The sequence below is a fragment of the Phodopus roborovskii genome, unplaced genomic scaffold, assembly GCF_943737965.1.
Source record: "Phodopus roborovskii unplaced genomic scaffold, PHOROB, whole genome shotgun sequence".
NCBI classification, from domain to species: Eukaryota; Metazoa; Chordata; class Mammalia; order Rodentia; family Cricetidae; genus Phodopus; species Phodopus roborovskii.
The window spans coordinates 293,467-307,255 of NW_026125575.1; positions in this window are offsets into that span (position 1 = coordinate 293,467).

Sequence of the window (13,789 nt, forward strand, 5' to 3'; positions counted from 1 at the left end):
TGTATTCATCATGCTTTTGTTGCTGTGATAATCTTGATCAAAAGCAGCTTCAGAAAGGAAGGATTTATTTTGACTTAAGATTCTAGAGGGATCAACCCCATGGAGCCATGGCATGTTGGCAGAAACAAGAAGCTGGCTGATCACATTTTCATTCCAACAAAGGAACTGGGAGTGAATAAAGCAAGTGGTCAAGGCTATAAACCCTGAAAACTCTCCTTTGGTTAATGCACTTTCACCAGCATAGCTCTGCGATACTACTATCCCCAGCAGTGCCCCCAACAGGAACCAAGTGTTCAAAACTTGAACATAAGCCTACGAGGGAACTTTTCCCATTTGAATTACAATGCCTTTACAGCACAAGTATGAGTTGTTTTCAAAATAAAATGCTCTAGCACAGAATACAGAGGAGAAGAAGACTTCCCCAGGTCAAGGGGAATGACAGAGAAGTGATGTTTATACCCAAGACATTGCTGGGAAGATGAGCTCACAGGCTCAGAAGCTAAGACTTCTGGGAGGAGAGGAAGAAACAAAGACAAAATGTTACTATTTCATAATGTTGACAACATGTAAATCTACTTGCTTATGCCACAAGTATTTGCATATTTTCAAACTGATAGAGATTAGAAACATGTCAGTATGTTCTACCTTATTTCTGTACTGTAAAAGTTTGTGTTGCAATCATTCTATATCTCCTGGAATGTTGTGTTTGCTTGGGATTTTGAGACAAAGTCTCATGAAACAGCTCTAGCTGTCCTGGAACTGCTATGCACATGAGGGTGGCCTCAGTCAGGCAGATCCATCCACCTACCTCTGCCTTCCATGTCTTTGGCTTAAAGGTGTGTACCACCATGCCAGCTCCATTTATCCTGTTTTAACAACTGATTTTGCTGCATCTTGTGCTGCATCTCAAGGTCTTCCCTTTCAGACTGCTTGCTTAGCTCAATGAACTTACCATATTTGGCCTGTGTTTGGGTCTACAACCTGTTAACTTAAAATACAAAGTTAAGTCACAAACCTACAGTGATCTATTTCCTTATTTGCAGAGCACAAGCTAAAAAATGGAAGTACTTTCACCACATTTAAGGAAGTAATTTTCTTGCTCAGACATTCTGAAACTTCCCTTGGTACATGAGCCCCAGTTCAGGAATTATGGTGTTTTGTTTGAATGAAAAAAAAATGCCTCTAAAGATTTAAGTGTTAAATTTTTGTTTGCCAGGTGATGGGTTTTTTTTTTTTTTTTTTTGGTGTTAACAGGGTCATGTGAGTATGACTTCATCCATTGATGGAACCATAATTTGATGCCATTCCTAGTAGGTGATAGTGAGGCACCATGCTATTCAGCTTTATCATGGGCAGAGAAACAATGGACCTTATGAATATTGTCAGTAACCTCTGATATTATGAGGCAATCTTTCCTTCTCTCTAAACTATTTTTCTCAAGTATTTGTCACAACAACAAAAATATCCTCTAAGACATGGCTGGAATCATATTTGAATAACATGTAATAAAGGCTAGATAAGCTTTCTAAGTAAATGATGAGTGTTCCAGGTGAGGTGGAATTTAGTTTTGGGCACATACCCAAGAGGAAACTTCGTGTAGGCAGTAGAGAATCAGAAAACTCTATTTGAAATAAAGAGACATTTTTGGATGTGCAGCTTAATGAGAAAATGTTTAAACATTTGACAGAATAATTATCTCTGAAGAAAACACACATAACAACAGTTTCTTTCCACCAACTTCAAAACCCATGTAGATAGGAATGTTCCCATGTAAATATGGAAGTTACCTTCTTATTGCACCTCAATATGGCACTAATTATACTTTTGTTGGTATATTTTAAATGATAAATTCTTGAATAAATGGATAAAACAGCCAGATTCAGGCTAAAGTACTAGCAGAATTGTATCAAAGGAGAAATATTCAAAACCCAAATGACCTATGTTTTTCGATAATGAGTTCTGTAATATGTAAGGTTTTTTATTTTGTTTTGTTGTTGGTGGTAGTGGTATTTTTATTTGTTTGGTTTGCTTTTGTGAGACAGGGTTTCTGGCTGTCTTGGAACTCACTCTGTAGACCAGGCTGGCCTCGAACTACTCAGAGGTCCATTTGCATCTGCCTCTCAAGTGTTGGAATTAAAGGCACAGATCATTGATGCCTGGTTTAAAATATGTAAATTATTGAAATAAAATCTAGTTAACTATCAGATGTGTTCCTTAATCAAAATATATTCTGATTATAAAGTGGACTTGTGAGGAAAATCTATTTTATGGGTCTTTTAGTTCTAATATATAATACTATATATGTACGTGTGTGTGTGTGTGTGTGTGTGTGTGTGTGTGTGTGTGTCCAACATAAATGTTACAATTTGCTTTACCAGGGAAATTATCAAACTACTATAGATGGATGTCTTTTCTCCCAACTGCGGGATCCCCATCCTGGCAGCCACTTCCAAATTACCACACAAAGGCTTATATGAACTATAATATGAACTACAAATGCTCTGTCAATAGCTTATGCTGATTACTAACCCTTTTCCCTTTTCATGCTTTGCCCATGTGGCAGTACCTTTATTAGCATGGCACATTTATTTCCTGTTCCCTCTGCACCTGCAGCTTCCTGAAGACTCCTGACTCCTCCCTTCTCCTTCCCATTATCCTTAGTGTGGTTGCCCACCTATACTTCCTGGTTAGCTACTAACCAAACAGCATTTTATTAAACCAATCAAAGTGACAAATCTTTACAGTGTACAAGAGGATTATCCCACAGCAACTGTCTTGGTGATGGTGATATTGATATAGGGCCACCAGAAAAGAAACACAAATTGGCTATGCCAGTCTGTCAAAAGAAAGTCACTATGAACATTGGGCTCAAAGTGGTAATTCTGTTACATGTTAAATAAAGCACATTTAACAATGTTGTATTTGTTTCAAACAAGGCTTTTGTAAAACTAAACAAAAACATTTAAAAAAAAACTCTTGTATTTTAGATTTTACTAAGAAAAAACTAAAGTTGAAGGATTGATTGGAACAAATCCCACAAAGATCTAATTTAGATAACACTTTCACAGATATATCTTGATACTCCACAGATCTATGGGTTGGTGTGTTTGCAGGAAATATAACTCTGCTAAAACCTTTTGTGTTTCAAGATTTTTTTCCTCCAATCATTTTATCGAATACCTAGATTGTGCTATCTCCAGTCATTGAAACATTTACTATCTTAGTAACACAGAAGTAGCCTTGTCAAAGTCACAGACTCACAACTAGTCTTAACCAGATTTCTTTCAAGGCCTTTTATAACTTGAAGTACTCAGTGGTAAATGTAGTTCTTCTTGAATACTGTTTACCCAAAACTGGAATCATTCTAAGACTCATTCAAACTCTGGAATGCTATAGAAGTACATTCTCCTTTATTAATGTAAAAGCCCAGCCCATAAACTATGGCTGGCTCCGTTGAGTCAGGACTTACTGATAGATTACTGTATTTATACAGAGTTTAGATGTTGTAGTAGTCCAAGTGGCCGTTGATCCTAGGGAAATCAAGGAGTAAGCTAATGCAGCTCTCATAATATTTAATAAGGAATCTTGCACAGGATTTTAGAAACTTTCCATTTGAAAGTGTGTCCTGCTCCTAAATAATACAGAAGACATCAATAAACAAATAGGGGTGAGAAGGAAGTTAGGCTTGTAAATTATTCTTATGCTGCATTTCCAGAACATAGGAAAATGGAATTTAAGATATCTAGAGGGAAGGAAAAATGTCAAGTTTGCTTTTTGTACTCACTGCAACAATTGAAACTAATTGCCAAATGATCTTTTAATCTACCCACATGCAAATATAAAACAACTTGTCTGTAACCAGAGTGTATCTACTGTTATGCAACAAAAACATAGGACAGGGACAGAATTGAGTTGAAATAATGATAACAGATCTTAACACATTTCATGGTTATTGTCATTTATAAAGCCCTGGAGATAGAACATTGACTCAGGGCCTTTCTGCATGTAAATTATACCACTGTTAAGCAATTCCTCTTTTTGTCATACCTATAATTATTTATTCAATCTTAATATCTCTACCAAATTGAAAATATCTTAAAAGTTGATTTTTTTGTCATGTCTCAAGCCATGCATTGTGCTTCAAACATGGTAGGTCTAAGGAATTATTTACTCTTGAAAAATAACTTCGAATGTTGTTCTAATGATATGTCTATACCCATGTTTCCACACTGCACTCTGAAGACAGATATAGTCGAGAGTCAGGAGTATCAGCTACCTTACAAGTCTACCCTGTGCTACATGAAGCGTTTCCTCTCTCTCTCTCTCTCTCTCTCTCTCTCTCTCTCTCTCTCTCTCTCATGCACATTCATACACACATGTAACACCTTACTACACTTGATATTTCAGTTTATTTGGATCACTAGTTACACATATGGTGTCTAACTTGGCACAGACTATGTTTCATAAATTGTAACTCAAGCATTTGTCATATTATTTTCTTTTCCTGCCTCTATAATAAAATACTTTGACAAATGTAACTTAATGAGAAAGAGTATATTTTAGTCACAGCTCCACGTACAGACCATCATGGCCAAGAAATCAAGAATCTGGAGGCTAAAGCAGCTGGTCACATCACATCCAAAACCAGAAAACAAGAAAGGAATGGATGCAAACTCAACCCCCGTTCTCCATTTTATACAGTCCAGGATCTCTACCAGGGAATGGTAACACTTAAATTGGGTGGGTCTTCTCATGTCAATTAATAGAATCAAGAATAATTCAATGGCATGTTCAAAGGCCCATTTCTCAGGTGATTCTAGATTCTGTCAAATTGACAACACTGACCATCACACTTCTTAAATGTAAAATGCACGTTAGGTTGCTATCAAATCCTACATAATCCTGAAAATAATTTTTTAAAGTCCTTTATAAACCCTCTCCCATGCTCTCTCTCTTCTCTCTCTCTGTCTCTCTCTCTGTCTCTCTCCACACTTTCACACCCCCTTAGTCATCATGAAGCTACCACCCACCATCTTTTTTTTTCCCCACCATGAGATGTATCCCTTCAAGTAAGAAAAATAACTAATAAATATGATTTCTCCACTTTAAACTTTTCATTTTCTGGAGAGTATGTGCAATACTGTTTTTACAAATTAAAATAACATGTTAACAATGCCCTTTAGGCTTATATGAAATCATGAACTGTTTTCACTGCTATGTTGTCTGCTATTTTAGTTGGTAATTTTGTACTGTGTAGTCAGACAAATGAGTAATTGAGTAACAAACTTATGTTCTCCTTCTGAGGACTGTCCCCCTGGGAAAGACATAAACTCTCTGAGGTCAGCCAGAATGTCAGTCAGTGTTCTCAGCTGTTTCCCTAGCATTGTGTTGCTTTAAAGTCTTTTTTATCAAGGGTTTTGTTGATTCTTTCCCCCTACAAAGATACCTAATGTCCTTTATTCTACAAGAGGTTACTGTTATAATTTTAAAATGTGTTTGTCAGCCTCTTAAAGTAAACATCCTTTCCAGGTGACTTTTACCAGCTTTTGGGCTGAAAATTCCATGTTTTAAGAAACCCCTCTATCTTAATTACAGTTTTTATTGTTATCATTAAAACCTATGACTAAAAGCAACATGGGAAGGAAAGGATTTATTTGGCTTACACACTGCGTGCCACAGTCTATTGAAAGAAGTCAAGGTAGGAACTCAAAGAAATGATTGAAGGATCTGAAGTACAGACCACTGTTGGCAAACTTGACCCTAAAAGTTTGCTCAACTTGCTTTCTTATATAACTCAGAACCACCTTCAAAGGGCAGGGGGTGCCACCCCTAATCAAGTTGGCCCTCCTATATCAATCATTAACCAAGAAAATGCCCAACAGTTTTGCCTACAGGTTAATCTAAAGGAGGGACTTTCTCTGTTACAATTCCCTCTTCCCAGATAGGTCTAGGTTTGTATCAAGCTGACAATAACCAAGTAGCACCCCCCATCCTCCAGTTGTTTTCCCCAATTCTATTATAAGGAGTCTGTAGTGAGGTGAGCTACTCTGTCTCTCATATCAAAGTCCTCAATTTGGCTTGATCTACTAACTTCTTCTAAGACAGGATGTCCTTTCATTGCTCATCATTCTTTCTATGACATTCAAGTCCCCTATGGGCTCAGTTTGCTCAATAGAAATGTTTTCTCCCAGGCCTCTCAGAGTTAAACAATTTAAAAAAATATAATCAAAGAGGTCTATATCCAAGACTTGGCACCCAGTTTCTTTTAAAACTGTCTTCTTTCTCTGCTTGCCAAAACAACACTCCACACTGAAGACTGGGGTTTGAGTACAGCCTGGGCAGCATAGCAATGCCATCATAAAACAAAGCAAAAAATTTTTTTTCAATAAGCCACTGCTTTTCTGCAGCACTCAGTTCTCAGAACAACAAAGAGAGCCATTAGTCATCACATACAAATATGCATCATTTCTGGCTTGCCATTAGGTCTCATAAGCAGAGTCTGCCTAGACAGCATTTTGGAGGTTAAAAACTGATGCAGAAACAGTTCCATCCCTGTCATTCTGAGGTTCTGAGTAACCCTCCATTCTTCAGCCATTGTTGACTTTTTGCGATAAAAGCACCAGCAGCAGCATCACAGTGCTTGCTTGCAATAAATTTCATTTGACAAAAGCAGTTAATTACAGTAACAAAAATAAACAAAATTTCTGCCAATTCATTTTTATTGGGGCTAAATTTGCTCTGCACTATTCATGTGGTGCATTTGTCATGATCCTAAGGATATGATGATCTTAGAGATAGAGAGCAGACTTTTATTAGATAATTTGATCAGAATGAACACGGATCCAATGACAACCCAGCATAATGGAGTCCTCTTAAGAAAAGGTTTAGGTCCCCTGAATGTGGGTGTCAGCTAGGAGGACTGGGCAGTCTGTGGGGCCTCTGTCAGTGAAACCAGGATGTATCCCTAATGCACGAATGGACTTAGGGAGCCCATTCCCCATGGAGGAATACTCCCTTAGCCTAGAGACATGGGGGAGGGCCTAGACCCTACCCCAAATGACTTGACATATTTTTATGATCCCTCATGGAAGGCTTCACCATTTCTGGAGAGTGGATGGAGGATAGATGGGGGACCCTGGTGGGGGTATGGGAGGATGTGAGGGAGATGGAACTGGGAGTGGTATGTAAAATAAGAAGAATTTATAATAATAATAATAATAATAATAATAATAATAATAATAATAAAATGAGGTTTAGGTCATGGCACAGCATGGAGCAACTACCTTGGAAAAACAAAGGGAGAAGAAAAAAGTACAGAGCAAATTCTTCTCTCACACCCTCACAAAAAACAAGCCTTGACACAACCCTTATCTTATTTCTCACTCCTAGAATATGGAAGACATAAAAATTTCTGCTGTTTGATTGACCCAGTCTATGGTACTTTTGTATGATAGTCTTACCATCCTAATGCAATATTTTCATAAATAAACAGATAATTTACTGATTGGTTTAAACAATGAATTAAAATCCTGTTTGGAGGCAGAAAGCAAGAGTGAGCAGTGCTACTTTCAATGGAATTATAGCACAGGGCTCATTATTTGATTATAGCACATAGTAAGTTCTCTGAAATACAAATGATGGGGATCATAGAGGCACACAGGCAGGTTCTGGAGCAGTAGCTGAAAACTACATCCATATCTGACCTTGGCATGGCTTTTTAAAACCTCAAAGCCCCCCAGTGAAATTCTTTCCCCAGCAAAACCACACCACCTAATTCTAATCCTTTTACATAGTGCCACTCTCTGGTGACTAAACACTGTAATATATGAGCCTTTGGGATCCATTTATATTCAAACCATGGTGACATGGTGTTTCTTCACAGTTCAGAAAAGCAGTCTTAGGTGGTATCAAATTCATCCTTGAGAAATTCAAACACTAAATTTCCTCCTTTCTGATAAGATAAAGAAGAAAAATGAGCTGCCATCCATATTTCAGCCAGCAAGTTGTGTTATTGAGGGTTCTGTACGTAACGGAATGAAACTTTTTCTATATATATAAAGGAGATTTATTGGAATAACTTACAGACTGCAGTCCAGCTAGTCTAACAATGGCTCACTGTGAAAAGAAAGTCCAGGAATCCAGTAGTGGCTCAGTCCACAAGGCTAAATGTCTCTCCTGATCTTCAGTCTATGCTGGAATCACAAAGTAGTAGGCTCCAGTGCCAGTGAAGGAATGGATGCTCTAGCAAGGGAAGGGCAAGCAGGAAAAAAACAAGTCTCCTTCTTCCATGTCCTTATGCATGCTTCTAGCAGAAGGTGTGACCTGGATTAAAGATGTGTCTTCCCACCTCATTATCCAGATTAAAGGTGTGTGCCTTCCTGCCTCAAAGGTCTGGACTAGAACTGGATTCACCCACTTCAACTAAGAAAAAAAAAAATTCTCCCAAAGGTGTGGAACTTCTGGATTGTAATTCATTCCATATGTAGTAAAGTTGACAATCAAGAATAAATATCACACAAATGTTGTAGTTATTATTTTAAGTAGGCAAAATGTGTTACATTCCTTTAGGTTACAGAATATTACTTTAACTGTGTAACGATGTTCATGCTGTACTTTGTTTGATGATGTAAGAATGTGTGTCTAATTATGTAATGATATGTTGCATCTCTTTCACCTTGCCTGTTTAAGGCACCTGATTATCTAATAAAAAGCTGAAATGAAAATAGCTAGGCAGGAGAAAGGATAGTTGGGGCCACCAGGCAGAAAGAAAAAAGAGGAGGAAAAATCTAGGCTCAAGAAGAAAGAGGTAAGTATAAACAAGAGAACAAAAGGAGAGAAAGAGAGGGACATGCCTGGGGCCAGAGTCCAGGCAGCTGTCAGCCAGCCAGACATAAAACCAGCAAGAAAGCAAAAGAATTGCTTAAAAGAAGTTGAACCAGACCAAGAGAAATATGTGCTACAGTTGGCAAAGCTGGAAGGGAAGAGGCATCTAATAAGCCCACTATCATCAGGCATGAAATTGCAGGATTTGGAGTTTCCCTTACTGGTTTGCAGTCTAGTTTTGGTTCAATACTTCCTCACTGTGCCCATTTTCTCCCTTTTGAGATGATAATGTATATTCTGTGTCATTGTATGTTGGAAGTATATAATTTGATTTTGATTTTATAGGTGGTTACAAAGAAGATGGCCTTGAATCTAAGAAGAGACTTTGGACTTTTAAATAATGTTGAGAGTGTGAAAGATAAAATAGGCTTTTAAAGTTAGACTGAATACAGTTTGCATTGTGATAAGACTTCAAGTCTATGGGGAAGGCTGGGAGTAGAATGTAATGGTTCCAATTAGAATAGGCTCATAAATTTGAATGTTTGGTTCCCAGTTTGTCGACTACTTTGGAAGGATTAGGATGTGGCTTATTGAAAGAGGTGTGTCATTGGGAGGGTGAGCTTTTCCATTTCAAGAGCTCACAATCAGGCCCAGTGCCACTCTCTAAATGCCTCTTTTCTGTTGATCAGAATATAAGTTCTTAGCTACTTTTTCTCAAGTACCATATCTCCTGCCATGCTCCTCACCATGGACTAAACACTTGAAACTGTAATAAGCCTCCAATTAAATGTTTTCTTTTATAAGCTGCCTTAGCCATGGTGTCTTTTCACAGCAATAAAACAATGACTAAGATAGGGGCCAAGAGAAGAGGGCCTTTCAAGGAAGGGAGACAGAATACAATGGTAATATGGACTAAAGGGGAATAATGAAATAAGAAGACTTAACAGGATGAGGTTTAGGAGGCCAGGATAGTAGAGGGAATATGGGGAAAGAAAACTGACATTAAAGACCTTTTGAAATAGTCAGATAGAAAACTATTGCTGTAGAAATTTCTTAAAGCTGCGCACACACCCCAAGAGTTGACATGGAATTACCTTATAATGGGGCAACAATCCCCCTATCAGATACCAGAGGGTAACAAATAAAAAACTCAGTATATGGAATGAATTGCCTTTTTGATGTTGAATTGTTGGCCAGTGAGGTCCTAGAGACCATAAATGCTACAGCTATTTTGCCAAAGCTCTTGGTTACTCTCCAGAGCTTGAAGTGAGATCCTATTACTAAAAACACTACACACTCATTTCATAGAGTAAAAGAGCATAGAATTACTAATACTAATACTAATACTGACATGGAAGTTTCAACCTTACTATGTAGCTATCATAATGCTTATAGGTGCTATGCACACTATCAGAGGAAAGAATTAATCATGACTCCTCCCAGATACTAACTCTGCAAATCCAGATCAAACTAGTGCAATAGTGGCACAAACACATGGGACTAAACAACCACTTTCTGTTTGTATTTAAGTTTCACTTCCTATGATGAAACCCATATGTTGCACCATGGGTGTACCAAGAAGCTATGGATAAACAAGTCCGGGGAGTGAAACTGCTATTATTATTGTGCTAAACAGACACAGTATAAATTGACTTGTAATGACATATGATTGTTCCCATAGATCAGTGAATTTCACAAACCTCATGAGAAAAGCTTCTTTTTAAAGCAGATGGTAATGGTAATTTACACAGAGACCTACAATCAGTTAAGGCGCAAAGAATACAGACTGTAGAGTGTTCAGCCCTAATTGGGACATCATATACCACACCCATTCTTCTCAATGCTCAGGGATTCTTATGGAAGTGGCAAATATGATCAAGACATAAATACAGAATTCTCAAAAATCCAATAGTACTTGGCTATACAAAGTAAATACAAAATAAATTATAATTCATTTTTGTGGGTCTGGGATTAAAGTTTGGGACTTAATGCACGGAGACTGTGCCACACTGGGCTTGCCTTGAGCATATAAGACCTCAAAGCCACACCCATGGTGACATGCTTCCTTCAACAAGGCCACTCTTAATAGTGCCACTCCCAATGGGGTAAGCATTCAAACACTTGAGTCTATGGGGTTCATACTTACTCAGATCATCACAGAAACTCATGTTACATATTCAAAGCTGTACCTTTTCTCAGTTCAGTGGCATTCACTGATTGATTGTTCTACATATTGAACTATCTACAAGTACACAATTACACAGTATTAGCTACATGACATAAATGTGTGCTATTTCTGTGATTGGTATAAACAGTTAGTGGAACACTGTTGAATGAATCTGCTGGTGAACTCATGTGAAACTCTCTGAAGAAAGAAGCCAAGAATCTGGGAACTAAAAGAATAATTGTCGTATTCCAAGCTAGGAACTGAACTAGAATCCCATGCTAATTTGTGCATCATTAAATGAAAAGCCTAAGGAACTGAAAGGCCCATCTAATCTCTTTCCATTTTTCAATGCTTGGAGAAGTTTTAGATTAATAGCTTTTGATACTTTAATGATGTCAAAGAGAGGCTGTAAGAGCCTTATTAATTCCATTGACTTCCTGCCAAGTAGGAAAGGCAATTTGTGATTACTGAATTAATATATTTTGATTAGGAAAATTCATCACAGCAAAGAAATTATAAAATGCAGAAAAGTGGGAACAATTTACAAAAATATTTAAGAACAAATTTAAAAGGACAGATTGGACATGGGTTTGAAATTCCCCTGGAAGAATATAAGAGATCATTAATTTAATGTGTGTGTTGATATTTAAACCACTGTTCCATCCTCCAATTACTGAGATGGTTTTCATTTTCAAAACTCTGCTTAAAATTCCCAACTACAATCTCAAAGCTGACAAGGTACAAACGTGTTTTGCTTTGTGTGTGTGTGTGTGTGTGTGTGTGTGTGTGTGTGTGTATATATATATATATATATATATATATATATATATTATTTCAGCCCAACTGCAGTTTCACCTTCCTCCTCTCTTTCAAGCTCCCAACACACATCTCCCATCTGCACCACAACCAGTCTACTCCCCTGTTTCTGTTTATAAAAGGGCAGGTTTCCCATGGATATCAACAAAACACGGTATATCAAGTTGTAGTAAGACTAAGCACCTCCCCTTGTATTAAGGATGGACAAGGAGACCCAATATGAGGGGTAGGGTCCCAGAAAGAAGCAGGAGTCAGAGACACTCCCTGCTCCCAATGCTAGGAGTCTCACAAGACCAAGTTACACAACTGCCAAACATATTGTTGTTGTTAATCTTACTACATTGATCAGCTAACAAGCTCTTTGTCTTCTTGGGCCTTGCTCCATGTAAAAACCCAGTAGTTAAATCCTTGCTATCCTGATCCAAAATTCTCAAGTTTGCTGACTCATTAATAAGATAACAACAATGTTCTAAAGGAAACAAAGTCACAACTTCAAGTCATTGTGCCCTAGGCTAACAAATTGACTGATTTTTTTTTTCTTTCCTCTCTTTGAAGTTATATAACTGAAATAAATTCTGTCCTTCAACAAATGCCTATAAGCCCTTAGACAGACTGTTACATTATAATCAAATAAATAGTGAAAGCCTTTAAGATTGTTCCAAATGTTAGTTCAAATTACCTTTACCAGCATAACATAGATCTTATGGTGGGAATATTAAAAGCTCTAAAATGATCGTGCTTTTAGTTTTTAGCCAAACACATACACACACACACACACACTTTATTCAGTTTGTCATATTACCCCTGAGGTATATCATTCTTTCCTAAGTCCTAAAGGTTTTAGTAGCCTGAATACTGCCCCCCTTACCCTTTACTTTCACCTTACCTCTTTACTTTACCCTGTCCTTCCACTCACCACCCTGTCTCTCTGTCCCCTTCCACTCTGAGCTATCCACTGTCTGAGAGATTCACTGAACCCTGCCAATATCAGATACAATGCTAGGCTTACCATTTGGTTTTTCAGACACTCTTGCTGAATCTACTCTCTTTCCCATTCGTAAGATAGCCTCTGTTCCAGCAACCCAGTGTCTACACTGCAGCTGTCATTGTAGATGCCATTTTACATTTAACGATGACATCATTAACAGTACTGAATCCAGGAATCATGCATTCTTCCTCATTATTATCTTACATCTCAAGGACCTGTGAACCTATCATTAAATTCACTCTCCCTTAAGAGAAATACAATAAGTAAAGGAAGGTCCAAGCACATAAACATTGTCACCCAAGGGATTACTGAGCAGAGACCACTTTTGTCAACTCTGCCAATCATTACATCTATACTGACTCAAGATCTCACATTAGTCTTGTCTTCCACAAGCTTTATAATACACTCTGGGACATGTTCACACACGCGCATGCGCGCGCGCACACACACACACACACACACACACACACACACACACACACACCAAATCCATGTCTTCATGTGAGTACAAGGTGTCATTATTTTAGGACTGAAAGTGTTTTGTCGATAGTAATTGTAAAAACAGTTTTAAATACCTCTGATGACTAAAGAATATTTTTCATCCTAATCATGGGGGAAAAAAAACCCTGCAAATTAGGTAGGATAACATACAGTCCCAAGATGCTGAAGGAAGCTGATGAAAATTCCTAGTCTATGTTTGAAGACTGTTTTTCTGATGGTGTCATATTTTTCAGTAATTATTCAAGAGATGTTGAAACAGAGGAGCATGCTTCATTTCTCAGTATGCAGCTTTATTTATTTCCTTTTTATTATTCTGCTGTGGTATGATTTTTCAAATATTCAAATCAGTCTTTTAAGGAAGAGAACCCACTTTACATTGGCCCTGTGGATCATCTTCCACCCTTGGTTTCTATACATAGAGCATGCTGGATGACTCCACTGAAGAATACATGCAGCATTTGAGGGCTCAAAGTGTCTTTACTGCTCCTGTTTCC